This window comes from Peromyscus leucopus, chromosome 15, assembly GCF_004664715.2.
Source record: "Peromyscus leucopus breed LL Stock chromosome 15, UCI_PerLeu_2.1, whole genome shotgun sequence".
In the NCBI taxonomy this organism is placed as follows: Eukaryota; Metazoa; Chordata; class Mammalia; order Rodentia; family Cricetidae; genus Peromyscus; species Peromyscus leucopus.
The window spans coordinates 36280414-36293948 of record NC_051076.1 but is presented as its reverse complement, the minus strand read 5'-3'; positions in this window follow the sequence as shown (position 1 = coordinate 36293948).

The following is a 13535-nucleotide window of genomic DNA, read 5'->3' as shown; positions in this document are numbered from 1 at the left end:
TACTGGGTGCTCATAAACAGGGGCTTGGCTTCCACCCAAGAAAGGAGTCTACGTATTTGCATTTGGGGACATAGTGTTTCAGATCCGTGTTTGTAAATCATCACTCATTGTATAACCTTGGACAAATCCTAACTTTCCTCATCTGTAAAGCATTATGAGAATAACAGGACTTACTTTATGAGTGTGTTGTGGGAGCTTACTGAGGTAATCCTGGTAGAGTGCTTAGCATGGGTCCTGGCTCATGGATATGCCTAATAAATACCAGCTACTATTATTGTTATAATCTGCCTTGTTGGCCCTTTTCTCCTAGCATATAAACACATTAAGTTTTTTTCCATCTTAAAAAATGTAATAGTCTGGGCCTAGAGAGATGATTCAGTGGTACTTGCTGCTCTTCTAGAGGATCTGAGTTCATTTCCCACACTCTTATCAGATGACCCAAAACTGCTTATTACTCCAGCTTCAAAGAATCTGATGCCCTCTTTTGGCCTCCATGGATGGACACCCAGACACACATGGTATATACTCACACAAAAACATACATACATATAAATAATATTTTTTTTTGATGTAGTAAGGGCCACAGAATTTGGGATAACCTGAATCTGTGTTGCTGGGCCTGTCACTCATATTTGGCTTCAAAATAAATGATTTCTTACACGCTTTCGTTTCACAGTAGGAGTCCTGTGGATTTACTTTTTTTTGTTGTTGTTGTTTTGTTTTTATGTTTTTGAGACATTTTCTTGTAGCTTCGCTTCTGATCTCGCTCTGTGACAGGCTGTTGACTCACAAAATCGCCTGTCTGTCCGATGCTTTAGCGTGCGCCACCAGCTGCGGATTTACTTTTATTTCTACACTTCTCCCTCTTTTTCTCCACTCATATCCTTCACTTTGCCTTTGGCCACGTATATGTAGTATGGGATAACGCTCAAGGAGGCATTAATGACCACCTGGCCATACTCCAAGCCAAGTACCATGGACAAGGCAAGAACACGGCACAGATGGAGCATGAACTTGTGAGTGAGAGGCTTGTATGCCTCACTCTTACAGCTACAGTGTCCTCGGTATGTAATTTGGGGCAAATTTCTTGTTATTTCTGAATCTCAACTTCATTGCCAATACACTGGGGATAAAAACATCTGCTTTGCAGGACCGCAGTGAGGTCAAAACAGATAGTGTGCATAAAGCACACAGCATGGAAGATCAAAAAATAAATAAATACCTTTCACTAAATATAAAGACCATAGTGGCTTGCAGTTTAATTGAGGGATAAGGCATACATAGGAAAGACTTGAGGAGAATTTGAGACCCGTTTGTCACCTCTCAAGAACACAGGAGGAATGTTTGTGCTGACTTGAAAACAGTCTGTGTTAAACTCTACAGTGAGTTTAGGGACAGCAACAAAGAACATGAGTACCTAGCAAAGGACGCGAAGGAGGGTGGGCTTGTCTGGGGTCAAAGGTGTGTGCAGGGCGTGTTTTATCCTTGCCCCTACCTGCCCCAGGCCCACACTGCCACACTGGGCCCAGTCAAAGGCTTCTTGTGAGTAGTCGCTTCTTCAGCACTTTTAGCAGAGTGGGCTGGGCTGGAATGTGAAGGAAGAAGCCATCCACTGGAGACAGCGAATGGCCAGCAGCTGAGCCGCAGAAGCAGTGGAGAGGAGAGTGGATATGGCTTTGACAGCTGCAGAGGAGGTACATCTGTGGGGTGTGGTGATATTTTGTTTGTTCTCTAACAAATAAAGCTCGCCTGGAGATCAGAGGGCTGAGCTAGCCACTGGTTAACCATAGAGGGCAGGCAGTGGTGGCTCACACCTTTAATCCCAGTGCTTGGGAGGAGGAAACAGGAAGTGATGTGGCTGGGTGGAGAGAGGAAGTGACAAGACAGGGTGGAGACAAGAGCTTGTCCCCTTTTCAGACTAAGGAGTTGGAGAGGTAAAGGGGTGACTATGCCTAGTTCCTTACTTCTCTGATCTTTCAGCATTTATCTCTATATCTGACTCTGGGTTTTTATTATTAAGACCAATTAGAGTTCAAACTACAGCGGGAACTGCCAGTGACCTTGACAATGGCAGGACAGAGCTGCAAAACCAGCAGCAGAACACTGGAGAAGCAATGGCAACAGGCTGCAGGGCTGACAGAGGTCAGTAAAGAAGGCTGTGGCAGCCCAGGGACTGGTGAAGTTGCTGCTCCAGCCGCCGCTGCCACCACCTTACAGTCCATCGTAGACCATGGAGCTAGGATGCTAGCTACTATCAAGAGATGCAAAGTCCCAGTTTCCTAAGATCATTCATCACCCCAAGACAAAAGATCTCAGACCCTAGAAGTACACAGAGACTGTAACCTGCTGCTGCTGCTGCTGCTGCTGCTGCTGCTGCTGCTGCTTCCATCCATCTGCAGCTACCACTTGCTGCTGTCTACAATGGATACTGAAGCTGTCAAGGACCAGCGCTGAAGAGCCTCTCACTTGATTCCCATCCAGGTACCAAAGAAAGGCCCCCAACCAGCTGAGTGGTAACAAAGGCATGGAGGTAGGGTGCTTTGAAGGAGACGCAGGTTTGGAAATGATTAAATTGAGCTGTTGGGAATGGGAGATGATCAGAAAAATAAATAATGGCTTTAATTTTGGCAGGGCCATTTTGGCAGTTATAAAGCTGGGATTATAGGGCAACTGAGGAATTCCAATTGGGAAATTAAATGTGGAGGCTGTACTTGTAGACAGAAGAAGGGACAGTATGTTTTTGTCTACTCTTAAATAATAAATTGCGTTAAAGCTTAGCTGATTAACACAAGCATCTATGGACTAGTTTCTGGAGATGCTAGAATGGCTCGGATTAGGTAGTCCTGGCTTGCAGACTCTCATGAGGGTACAGTCAGGGTATCTAGACTGCAGGATCCATGTCCCAGCTCACTGGTGGTGTTGTGTTGTCTACTTCCTTACTAGACAGGTCCCTCCATGGATGGCTTACCACACTGCTTCTCAAGTGAATGCTAGGAGAGGAGGAGAAAAGCCTGAGGCTCAAGAAGGAAGCCTCAGTCCTATATAGTTCCATCACAGAGTGACATGCCTTCTCTCCGGCCAGTGTTACCTGTCATGCGGTCCAGCCATGGTGCGATGTTTGAGGTGACTCACAGAGGGTGCAGGCATTGGGAGCAGGGCTGTGTGGGATCTTAAGGGCTGTCTCAGAAGTTGGTGAGCATAGGTGAGTTCTCCAAGTAAGTTTCAGATACAGTTAGAAATGCATACGTTTGCAAAAAGCACGGGACACCCACCAATATAGACTGGAAAGAAGAACTGGGCTGAGCTGGAGAAACAAATAAAGATCCAAGAATGCCAGTATAGCCTCAACAAGAGTGTGGCAAGATTTCAAGAGTGCAGAACCACCTGAAATACTACAGTGAGAAAGAAAGAAGGAAGGAAAGAAAGAAAGAAAGAAAGAAAGAAAGAAAGAAAGAAAGAAAGAAAGAAAGAAAGAAAGAAAGAAAGAGGAAGGAAGGAAGGAAGGAAGGAAGGAAGGAAGGAAGGAAGGAAGGAAGGAAGGAAAAAGTTTAAACAACAACAAACACTAATAAATAAATTAAAAACCACTTAATTTGAGCTGCATTATGTTGTTGGGGTCCGATTTTATTTTTATCAGATTTACCATTTAAATTCAGTCTTGCTGTTGCTAGTAGTACAAACTCATCTGAATTCTCTGGCCCAGAGGCTAGATGCTGAGGTAAAGTAGCTCAGGGGATTAAGTGTTTATTAGGAGCTGGCTGGACCTGCATTGTATCCACAGATAACCCACAGTGCCTGTAATTCCCAGAAGGACATTTCAGAGCCAGTGACAGGAAGACATCAGATTTTCCACATCTGATGTTTTCCACTTTTGCATGGGCCAAAAAGGCACAAAGAAGATAGTTTTTTCTGTTAAGATGATCTCCCCCTCTGAGAATTGGGGATGTAACCTCCCAGAACTAGATTTTTGAAGGACAAGCTGTTCTTGCTTACAGCTAGACTTGGAGTGTGTGCACCTGCTCCCTAGAGGTCTCCTGGTCCCCTGACTTTGCTAGTGGAAGGTCACAATCTGTTAAAAAACAAAGTACGTTATAACGTTCTCTTAATTAAAAAATGCTTTGAGTCACGCTTACTGAAATGTGTTATGTCGTATAGCCATGGGGAAGAGGTTTTATATTCTCTGCAGAATTAAATAACAGACAGAGGAAAGGAATAGATGAACATCTCAGAGCAGTGGCATCCCTTCTTTTACCGCACATGTCCTACTGAACTGCTGTCTGTGGAAGGAAGGCTTTGGAAAGGGTCACTCAGACAGTCCAAGGCAGAGAATTACTGGTTCCCATCCCAGCTCTCGTAAATACCAACATGTCTTTGGAACACAGAAACTGAATTTTCTTTACTTTTTTTGCAGGGGTCGGGTGAGGTGTTTGTTTTGATTTTTGAGACAGGGTTTCTCTGTCCTGGAACTCACTTTGTAGTCTAGGCTGGCCTTGAACTCACAGAGATCTACCTGCCTCTGCCTCCAGAGTGCTGGGATTAAAAGTGTGCACCACCATACCCAACTGAAATTAAATTTATCAGCAATATGGGGAAAGCCACAGGTCTCCTGTTATAGTGGATGATAGAGAGTGTGTGTGAAGCCAATAGTGTTTACCTGGACACAAATAAATAGTGGCTATTTTATCAGAAAAAGGGTCTTGTACATGCTAGACAATCTCTCTATCACTGAGCTACATCCTCAAACCAGGCAGCAATTCTCAACACTTGCTATCCACCCCACAGTGTTTGGGAAGTGAATTCTAGGCTTGCTCTCATCCTGCTCGCCAGAGGCAAGTGACCCTGCTGCAGAGCTCTAAGGGTGACATCTGTCCTGCATGAGAAGGAGAAACTGAGGCATGGCCAGTCAACCGTGCTGTAGTGACACAACGAGTGAGCAGAAGATACTGACGCCTCTGGGTCCCTTTTCTAGTTAATCTGCTGGCTCTGAATAGAGAGAAATAAAAGGGAAAAGACTGGAAGACCCAAATAGAAGCCTATGATGTTCTAGAATATTCGTTGAAAAGAGATGAAAATAAATTATTTAATATTCACTTTAAACAATTTCAGATTGTTTGTATAATAAATAGATTACTATTCATCTTCCCATATTAAACTAAAACAATTGTTTTAAGGTGTGTATCAGTGGGTAGGGTGGTATATACCTGTAACCCAAGGGCGCAAGCAGAAGAGGCAGATGAGGAAGGAGTTCAAGGCCATTCTAAGCTTCAGAGTGAGTTCAAGGCCAGACCCAGCTTTGTGAGACCTTGTATTTGAGGGGGGAAAATAGAATGTTAGTCTAGCATGGACACACTCCTGTAATTCTAGTACTTGGGAGCTCAAAGCACAAAGTTCTAGAGTTTGAATTGAGCCTGGTCTATATGGCAAACCCTGTCTCAAAGTAGGGAAGGGCAATATTTTTAAATTTTTATAATATGAGGTTTTTATAAATATCATTTTGAAAATAATATTTATACCAATTACAATTTTTCCCAGAAAAATCAGCGTTAACTTAAAATTGATCAGGGATAAAGTTTTAAATTTTGATATATTTTGTTGGTGAGGTAAAGAAGTGCAAGCAGGAGCTTCATGAGAGTGGAGGTTCCATGAGGAGACTGCACATCTCATTCTAACCCCTACATGACTCTACAAATCACTTCATTTGTCCTGAGAAGTACGGCAGTATCATCAGCTCTAGTTCACTAAGCATATACAAATTCATATGTCAAACTCTATGTGTAAGTATAAGAGACTATTGAAACAGATAAAGCCGCATTCAAGCTATCCGGGAACTTCCTCAAAAGCCAAAAGGCTTTGCTTGGATGTTTTTACACATCCATTTCACTCTGCATCTACTGGTTCATGTGTAGCTCTGTGGTGCACTGGCTTTCTAAATTCTTCCGTACTTCTTGTAGCAGGATTCTTAAAAAGTTATTAATAAAATAAAGAGGCAGTTATGGGTCATGCTGAAGACAGATAAAGCCACAGCTATCTCACTTGCAGTTCTCAGCTGTCTTTTCTCAGATGGAAGCTTCTGTGTCTCATCCAATGGTTCAGCTGAACTGCTGCTCAAAGCTGATGCTTAACCATGCTTACAGCAATGCTTCTAGTTTTGGTTACAGCATATATCTTTCTGCTTTCACCACTCTGGGATTAAGCTGCTTTCTATAAGCGAGTTCACCATGCTTGGCTTTTCCAATGTGGCTGAACTCACAGAGATCAGAGGGATTTCTATCTCTGGAATGCTAGATTAAAGTGTGTGCTATCACTGCCTAGTGCTTTTCTGTTCTCTGACCCAGATAAGTTTATTAGGTACACGATATTTTGGAGAACACAATATCACCACTTCTCCTGAGTACCAGCATTTAGTTGACATTATTAGGCTAAGAGCAGTTCCAATTCCATATCAAAGAGAGCTACTTGCTGTCCACTTGATTGTATTTGACTGGTAATGTATAAGCTTCCAAAGTATGATGAACCATTGTAAACGTCATAGTACTTCAAAGCTCCTTACCGACTAGCTGTTAGGCTGTTACTATGCATTGACTAAGAAAACACACATAGCATAGGCATGTATAACCTACTCAATCACAATGGCTATTCATGATGTGTTTCTTTGACCTTTCATTACACTCCTGGAGACAGTCTTTCTTAAGACCTGAACTGTTTTCCTCTTCTTCAATGCAAACCATGAGTAGTATTTCATCACAGGAAGATGTAAAGAGAAGTGCAGCTCCAGAAAACCATCACATCTCTTCTACCACTGGCTTCTCTCTGACCAGCACATGAAGTTTCTCTTTTTATCTCATGTGTGGCTAAGAAGGGAGCACAAACCATCAGCAAGTTGTCTTCTTAGTCCTCTTCTGTAGCCAGAAGTTTCTCAGGTCCCACCTGGCCCTGCAGTCCCATGTTCCTCCAGTTCTGCCCAACCCCACAGTTCCTCAGCCACTTATAAAATAATCACTCAGAGGCTTAATATTAATTATCAATTGTATGGCGTATGGCAGGCTTCTTGCTTGCTAGCTCTTATAATTTAACCCATTTCTATTAATCTATAAGTTGCCATGTGGCCATGGCATTACCAGTCTGCTGGCATCTTGCTGCTCCTTTGACAGTGGCTAGCATCTCCCTCTGCCTCTCCTTTCTTCTCTCGGTATATCTGCTTGGATTTCTCACCTGCCACTAAGTTGCCTTGCCATAGGCCAATGCAGCTTTAGTTATCAGCCAATCAGAGCAACACATATTCACAGCATACAAAAAGACATCCCCCAGCACTCTTCCATCTTGCAGATTACCAAGAACCTTGGAAATTCCTGTCAGTCACACAGAGGTGTAGTGTTGGGTGAGTGTTCCATGGCCCTCACTTTGGGGTAAGAAATGCCTAGTCAAGATGAGGAAGAGACTGGCTTGGTTTTGGAGCACTAGTGATTGCCTCTGGATACGCCACAGTGGTCTCTCTTTAAAGCAGTGGTTCTCAACTTGTGGGTCGTGACCCCATGGGGGTCACATATCAGGTATCCTGCATACCAGACATTTATGACTTATAATGGTAGCAAAATTGAAGTTATACAGTAGCAATGAAATAATTGTATGGTTGGGGGTCACCAAAATGTGAAGAACTATATTAAAGAGTAGCAGCATTAGGAAGGTCGAGAACACCATTCTAAGGGGATCTTTGCTTCTCTACCCATTCTCTGTTCTATTTCTAGCCCTTGGGCTCCTCAACAAAGCATAACTAGCTGGATCCAGGTTGAGTGTCTGTCCCAGGAGAGCAGCTCAGTGTCTATAGGACAACTTCCAACTAGTGTGGCCACTTGAAAACACCAGCTTTGGTTGCTGAGGGCAATGCCTCTCAAGAAAGATGGTTTAGGAAACAGAGAATGCTATTAGTAAGCAGATTGAAATATGCTACAGATGGGCTCACGTCCTAAGGAACTAGCGAGAAGCTGGAGCCAGCAACCCAGTGCTAAGAAAGTGCAGAACGGATGCACCACAGAGCAACACACTGCCACGATTGAGACACTGGACAAGCAGAAGAGCATACTTCACCTTCATTGTCAGTTCCTGTTCAACTGGCTGTGTAATGACCTGGACACACGCACATACCCTTCTGCCTTTTCCTTAAGGGAGCTTGAAGGGAACCTGCACCTTAATGCAAAGATGGTAAGACTTTGGTACATGGCCTTGGGAAGCTGCATGCTACCAGCCTCTCACCATCTCACAAAGGTCCTCAGGGTTGACCAAGACTGCACCAGTGCCATTGGGAGCCACTAGAAGCTTGTCATTTATGTTGTGGTCCTCTACAGTGCAGGGCACATATATCACACTATGGGGTGATCCCACAGCAAATATCCTATGGCCATTTGAGCAAATCTGGCCCTTAAGATACAAGTCAAAAGAAGCTATACAGCCATATTTACTTTTATCAGATATATGACCATGATTCTACAGTTCCTTAATTTGCAAAGGAGAAATTATTATTTTTTACCTGGTTTATTTAGGACTATTGTGAAAATTAAATGAGTCTAGTAAGCCCCTTCGCCCTCCTCCAAATGTATGCCTGGTGGGGTGACAAAGAGCCCGGATGGCACCTCCTTTAATGGCCAGAGTTACTCCTGATAGTAGCTGCTATCAGAAGCAGAATTTGCTCCTTTAGTAAGCATGAGATCCCATGTCCTCTGTCCATTAAGAAGTCACTAAGACGCAGAAACAAAACAGGCACTTCTCCAAGGGAAACCACCAGGACAGCACAGAACAAAGAAAAGGAGGCTGGCCCTTATTTTCAATTTCAGAAGCTAGATTAAATAAAAAATAAATTAATGGTGAGAGCCAGTAGTCAATGGATGAGGAAAACACAGCAGAGAAGAGATATATCCAAGTTAAGAATTAGAATCCTGTTCTTTAGGAAAGGACTTCCATGCCAATTTAAAGGGGAATGAGAAAGGTATAAACACCTGGTCTGATCACAGCCCCAAAGTGGATCTCTTCCCCTCCCCCATTTTTTTGGCTTATGTGAACAGGTGTTTTGCCTGCATGTATATCTGTGCAGCACATTCATACAGTACCTGTGGAGGCCAGAAGAGAACACTAGATCCCCAGGGAATGAAGTAACAGACATTTGTGAGCAACCACGTGGGTGTTGGGTATAGTACCTGGGTACTCTCACCAGCTCCTGAATTCACTCTTTTAAAAATCACATGGCAATCTGGGTGTGGTGGTGCATCACTTCAATTTCAGCGCTTGGGAGGCAGAGGTGGGCATACCTATGTAAGTTTGGGGACCAGTTTGGTTTACACAGAGAGTTCCAGGCCAGCAAGAGCTATATAGTGAAAGTTTGTCTCAAAACAAAACAACACAACCTACCAAACAACTAAACAACAAACAAAAAACTAATTAGACAAACAAATAACATCCCAAAAGTGGAACTACAGAGGGGGCTGAGCAGTACTTGTTACTTAAGAGTACTTGCCACTATTATGTGAAGGCCAAAGGTTTGATTCCCAGCACCCACATGATGGCTCACAACCTCCTGTAACTCCAGTTCCAGTAGATCCAATTCACTCTTCTGGCTTCCATGGGCACCAGACATGTACATGGTGTGCCTACATACATGCAGACATTCACCTATACACACAAAGTAAAAATAAACAAACTTAAAAAATATATGGGATCACTATGAGGAGTCAAGCTGAGAAAGACCAAGCCAGCAAAGACAAAACTCCCAGCAAACCCAAAGACAGGCAATACAGTGGCTGGGATGCTTTAGTCGCCAAGGGGACAGGTGGGTACATGTGTCCACAGCACCTGCCACTCTTACCGGGAGACACAATCTGATGTTTAAATGAAGTCTGGCTTTTTAAAAGGAAGGTCAGAAAACAGAATAAGTCAAGGACTTGAAGGCCAACTAGACATGATGTCAAATCAAATCAACAAAGGCTGTCTGCAGGGACCCAAGGCAAAGGCTTCTGTCCGCAAGTCCAGTTTTCCTCAAGAGTCTTCAACTCTCAATCATTAGTTATCATCTCAAGTGCAAGATAAATATGACATTCTTCATTATCAGCTTAGTAATGGTGATAAATTTATAAAATCTTGCACATGAGGCTCCCAGAAATCATTAGAGGCCCATGGCCATCTCCACCCTACCCTTTCTAGACTGACCTCTTAGGACCTCCATACAATGACCTTATGCTCTATCCAAACTTTGGGCTATTTTTCAGTCCTTTGAATGGTCTTTTCCAATCCCTGTGTGCCTTGGGGACATCCTCTCCACAGCTGTAGTAAATATCAGTTTAGCCCACAATATACCAAGCTCATGGAATGAAGGGTAGGAAGTGCTGACCTTCGGTTGCCAGAGTCTTTTTGGAATGACTCGTGTGTGGTTTGTCTTTAATGAAATGCCAAGCATGACATTCTGAGCTCTCAGGGATCTGCTGAGAAGGTGGTTGCTGTACTCAATTAGCCCTGTAGTGTCCTGCCTCTTGGACCAGCATCATGCTTCTGGGTTATGTGACATGCCAACAGCTACAGAGCTGCACTCTTGCAAGTCTTGCTCTTCCCTGATGGAGGTAGCAGTGACAAAAATATACTGTACATGTTTGCTCTGGAAGTGACCCTGAATTTCTTGATCCTAGATACAACTGAGATGTAAAGAACACAGGGCAGATCTGTAGTCAAGTCCCCAAGAGAAGTGTCCCATGCCATCTTAACAGGCTCCATCACAAATGGCACCTTCCCTTCAAAGACTGTCTTGTCCAAAGGCCATCTGCCTCTTCTAGATTTCTCTGACATTTGTTTGAGGCAAAGAGCCGTGTGCAGTGTTACAGCTTGAATGTTCTTCGCAGGCGGGGTCAGTGTCTTCCATATGTGTGTGTGCCCCTCGGCCTTCCAACACAGTCAGTGCTTAGTAACAGATGGATATTTCATCTCTGTAAAGCTAGCAACCAGGAAGCTGGGGCAAGAGGAGCATGACTTTAGTGTTAGCCTGGACTACATTAAAAAGTAGCAGTCCGGGGCTGGAGAGATGGCTCAGTGGTTAAGAGCACTGACTGCTCTTCCAGAGGTCCTGAGTTCAATTCCCAGCAACCTCATGGTGGCTCACAACCATCTGTAATGAGATCTGGTGCCCTCTTCTGGCCTGCAGGTGTACATGCAGGCAGAACACTGTATATGTAATAAATAAATAAAAACCTTAAAAAAAAAAAAAAGTAGCAGTCCCAACCCAAGCCCCACCTAAATTGTTTTTAATGATATGCTAATCCATCCAGGAAACAGAAAACTGTTATCATCACAGGGAGCTCTGCCAGATAGAATAGAGGAACTCCAGTTCAAGACTGCATGCTCTCCTCAGCTATTTCCTGGTCCTAATGTTCATGCTATTATTACCATCATGTTCACCATGTTTCTGTGGTAAGTCTCCTGCTGCTCCTTCATAAAGAAAAGCGTGTACACACACACACACACACACACACACACACACACACACACTTTCCATTTGAGACTACCTGTGTGTTTGCAGGGGGAGATCACCCCCATGAAGCCCTCCCAGTTTCCTCCTCAGTGTCAGGAGCTCTGCAAGCTGCATCGGGGAGGATCAGAGGATCCCCAGCAGCCTATAAGATGCCACCACTCGTCGCCCTGCTCTCATCCCTTAGGGCCCTTTTCTATTTCTGCCTGCCTGTCTTCATTCTTCATCTTGTCTCATCTCCTGTCATCTGAAGTGTTGAGACACGGTCCTTCTATGTGACTCAGACTGGCCTGTAACTTACTATGTAGCCCAGTCTGGCCTTCAACTCACAATCCTTCTGCCTTAGCCTCCTGAGTGTTGGGATTACAGACATACGCCACCACACCTTCTTCGTGACTCAGCCATCCATCCATTCGTCCATCTACCCATCCATCCCTCCATTCAACCATGCAACCATTGAAAGTTTATTAAGCAACCAGTCATGATGGTTAGTGTTATCAAATGGACATGATCTAGGATCACCTAGGAGACAAGCCTTAAGGCACACCTGTGGGAGATTATCTAAATAGTCTTAGCCTCTGGGAATGCCTGTAGGGGATTATCTTGATTAAATTAACTGAAGTGAGAAGGCCCACTGTTGGTGGTACCATTCCCCAGGTTGGGATCCTGGCCTTCCTTCAAAGGGGAAAGTGAGCTAACCACAAACAAGCATTCACTGATCTCTACTTCTTCTTTTGCTTTGTTTTGCTTTTGATGTTATTTTGTTGTTGTTGTTGTTGTTGTTTTATTTTGTTTTTTGTTTTTTGTTTTTGAGACAGGGTCTCAATGTGTAGATCAAGCTGGCTTAGAATGCACAGAGATCCATCTGCCTCTGCCTCCTGAGTGCTGGGATTAAAAGCATGCACCACCATGCTTTGGGGCTCTCTGCTTCTTGATTGTGGATGTCATGTGGTCAGTTGCCTTAAACTCCTGCTGTCTTGACTTCCCCCAGCATGGTGAACCTACCTTTGTACTGTGAGCTAAATTAGACCCTTTCTTTCCCCCTTAGGTTGCTTTTGTTACGCTATTTTATCACAGCAACAGGAAAAGGAAGACAATCAGCAGTACCAGCCCACCATCTGGGGAAGGAGACCCACAGAGACCACAGCAGCAAACAAATTTAAACCCACAGCTAGAAAAACCAGGGGGGTCGGGGGGGGGGATGCAAGTGCAACCTTGAATAGTTGTGCAAGATGTCCCTGAATAATGTCACCCCTCTAGAGGCCCCTGATGCCTCCACCTCTCCAAGCATGCACCCTCCAAACTTTTTCAATAACAACTAGGCTGCAGCTGGCCTGACACACCCCATGAGCATCTTCCTGGCACATCTGAGCTGGAGACTCCCTGGCTCCTGGTTTCTGGCTCCTGGCTCCTGGACCCTGGCTCCTGACTCCTGGTTCCAGAAAGGAAATGGAAATGAAATCTCGTCTAACTGAAAATTTGGAATGGACAGTGTTTCCTCAGCGGGAAAAGAGTCTCTGTGTCCAGCACTCCAGGAGGTGGAGACTGCAGGGAGTGGAGCTGCTGGCCTGACGGGAGGGACAGGAAGGTGAGAAGGCCAGGCTAAATCTCCCCAGCTGTTTACTGCTGTTGGTGGAGTGCGCTGGCTACTGTTTCTCCCAGAGAGCCCTTTTCTGTGCGTAGAGGAAAACGGTTCTATCTCACGAAAGGATGCAGTTTCACAAAACCATTTGCTAAGAGCCCAAGGCTGTTGTGTGACTGACTCTTCCGGCACTGAGAGCTTCTATTTACTGGGGACAGAGGAAGCAAGCAAGCTCATTTCCTAGAGCATGGGTTCATGGAAGACGTGACTGCTGTGTCTCGTGACTTCTAGGCAAGCAGTGGGGAGTGTTTCTGACGTGGCTGATGTGAGAAGGTGAATCCTAGGAGTCAGGAGAGTCCGGTTTCCTTCTGGCTCTCCCATTCATGGGCTGTGTGACTCTGAGCAAGGCCCGCTGGCTTCAGTGTGCTCACCTCAGAAGCCTGTGGCCCCAGT